This window comes from Hypanus sabinus, unplaced genomic scaffold, assembly GCF_030144855.1.
Source record: "Hypanus sabinus isolate sHypSab1 unplaced genomic scaffold, sHypSab1.hap1 scaffold_661, whole genome shotgun sequence".
Taxonomy (NCBI): Eukaryota; Metazoa; Chordata; class Chondrichthyes; order Myliobatiformes; family Dasyatidae; genus Hypanus; species Hypanus sabinus.
Window position 1 is genome coordinate 178,308 of NW_026781515.1, and position 3,250 is coordinate 181,557.

Sequence of the window (3,250 nt, forward strand, 5' to 3'; positions counted from 1 at the left end):
TCCGGACTCAGTAAATGAGACAACCTGGAAAGTACCGGCCCTCTTGAACCATCCGCGCTGAATAAAACCTGATAACGTTCGTGCTTTAAAACATACTGAAGTTCAGCACCACACAGTGCCGGAAACTCAAACAACTTTACTTGGGATAGACAGATAAAGCTGGAAGCTCTGTACCAACACCTGTTCCTTTACCCATCTCCAGGCCTTGCAATAGCCTTGTCAGGCGACAGTGCAAATCCCGCCACGTGTCTGTCCTCGGCGGCCCCTTCGCCCGTTAATGCTAAAAATGAACCGACAGCAACTGCACCCCACGTTGCGAATTTCCACTCGCATTTACAGAACACTAACTTCGTTTTTTTCAAACTCCCCTTAACATGGTGATTGCAAGATGCAATTCTGAATATATCTGAGCGATATCCGGAACAAGCGCTAATTTCCAGTATGACATGCGAACTTGGTGAACGGGACCTTTCGCACTCACCGTTATACGAGAGAGGTTTCGGGAACACAGGAGTGGTTTCACGCTGGATCGGAGCAATGCGGCTGGAACAGGCGAACAGTGGGACTTTGACTGCAGAACTGTGGGTCACAACGATGTCGCTGATCTACACTAACAAACGCATATCTATTCAATGGGGAACAGAGGGGGATAGAAACTGGCGACTGCAGGGGAAAAAAACGATTAAAATGATCATCACTGAGCCAGAGTGTGGAATCATGTGCGATGGGAAAACTGGCGAAAAATGAGACGAACAAGAAGATCGCCGGGCTCCATTGGTGCAGAGTTTGCCTGCAATAACTGATGAATTACTTGGGCCAGGCAGGGAAACAACGGTATTTCATGACATTTTCGCAGCAACGAGAGCCAGTTGATATCTTATCGCATCCTTCAATTGCTCCCTGAACTTGGTCTGGGTGACGGCGTAAAGTGCCGTGTTTGTGCAGCAGCTCAGAAGCTGCAGCAACAAGCCCAGTTCTCCCAGAGAATCAGGAGGAAAACCTACCGCAGAGGTCGCGGACAGTCGGTTCCAAGCAGAATACAGAGTGAACGGTGACCACAGCAGGACGAAATTGCCAGAGATGATCAGCAGTAAAAACGAGGGATTTCCTGCGGCTCTCCATCTCCGGGTCCCTGGCACCCTGTCCCTTGTCAGCACACCGGAGTCTCCTGCGCCCTCTGCTGGTGACTAAAACATGTCTGGCGGTTAATGCATTGGTCAGCATTGGGATTACAGGGGTGAGAAGGTAATGAAATAAGTCAATTGACATTGCGACAAATAAAGGAACATAATACACGGTATCCATACAAATAAATGGAGCGATCAGCGTTGCATAATACCGCGAGAGCCGAAAATACCAGTAAATGTTCCTTAAACAGCTGATCGCAGACACTGTCCCCAGAATTACAGCCGCAGTTTTCCCGGTGCAATATTTCGTTTTCAGCTTCTGGAAACAAATGGCCACAAACCGGTCAAAGGTGAAAGTGACGGTGAACCACACCGAACAATCTGTGGCGACGTATAGCAGGACGGCGTGGATTTTACACAGTGGTGTACCCGCAGCCCAGATGAGAAGTTCAATTGGCACGTAAATATTCGGAATCTTGCTCAATATCAGGTCCAGGACAACCACCATAAGATCCGCCGCTGCCATGGCAACCAGGTAGCGAGTGACAACTCTTGAGAGACCGCACTTCCCTCTGGACAGGATTAAAATCGTCACCAGGTTCACTGCGAGAAGCACAAAAAATAATCCGTTGAGTCTCATCCGGAAGCGTACGCTATAATCGTATAATTAATCGGATTTGTTCTTTGTGCTCCTCAGTGAGGAGTAAATAATTGCTCCTCGGGAATTCTATCAAGAAAATCAATTATCAGAATCAACGGCAGAATTTGCGGGCTGATATAACTCTGGAAACAGCAGAGAAAACACAGATAACGATCAAACGATCAATGACATTTAGTAGCTTTGTATATTTTGAGGGGAAAGACGCAAATAGAATTTCAAATACGAACTCTACATAAACTTAAATTTCATTCGATAAGTTTCCCCAACAATGACTGTTGAGATCAAGGGCAGGCTCCCTTCCCTGATCCCTGCAAAAGTCTTAGGCAAACATATATAAAGTTAGGTAGCCCTAGCATTTTGCACAATACCGTATTGTCATATACAACGGAAAAACAGGTTGCAAATCTGGCCGAAGAAAACGATGTTGAAAATTTTATCAATTACAGAGTGTCTATTCCCGCTCCCTCCCCTCTCCCTCCCACTTTTCCCTGACCCCTTCCCATTCTTAGTCGATAACCTAGACCCATATGAGAATCAGGGTTAACATCACAATCTTAAGTCAAGATATCAGCTCCTTTATTTGCGGCAGCAGTGAATGGAAATGCATATAATTACTACGGTACTGTGGAGGGACGGGGGGCATCTTCGCTGTATATAAAATACTGTCACTGATCATCCTGTCGGCAGCAGCTCCGGTCAATTCGCTCAATGTGCGAGTAATTCCGAGCAGCGCAGTCTGTCCGAGTTTCACACAACCCATTAACCGCTTTCAAGCTGCTGACCCGAAGCTCAGAGAAGCTGGTCGACTCTCTGACACGTTCAGCGGGAGATCAGATTTTGCTACAGCAGAGGTTATGTTCAGAAGCCGGAAGTTAACTGGGCAAATGATATTCCTTTGGAATCATTCCGCCACGGTTCTTCATCCCCTTCAGATACTCCTGCTCTTGTTTAAAGAGATTTTCCTCTATTCATTTGCATTTTATTTCATTTGTGGTAAAAATTTACTTCCCCGTAATAATTACCCTCTTTTTTCCCCACAGCAATGCATCACTGTCAGAATTTCATGGCCTGTTCGTAATCTTTCAGTCTGCAGGTTTTTTCTTTAGTTCTGTCGCTTCGAAAGACCGACCGAGTTGACAGTCAAATGTAAAGGCCGGCGGTAATAAAATAACCACAGGAAAGGGCAGAGGTGAAACATTTCAGAGATTTGCTCACAAATTCCGATAATGCAGAGATTAAGCTGCAGCGGGATGAAAGCCAATGGTGAACCTTGAGGAAAGGAGCACGGATTCCCTGGACAGCCAGGGAGTTTTAGAATAGACAGTCGGTTCTGGGAGAAGTGTGAAGGCGGAATGTGCTTGGTGTGCAGTGACGTTGGAGCGTATTTGATCGTCAGACCGGTTGTCTGCCAGAATAATCCGCACTTGGAAGTCAGATTAAATTCCGTTGCAAATACAAGGAG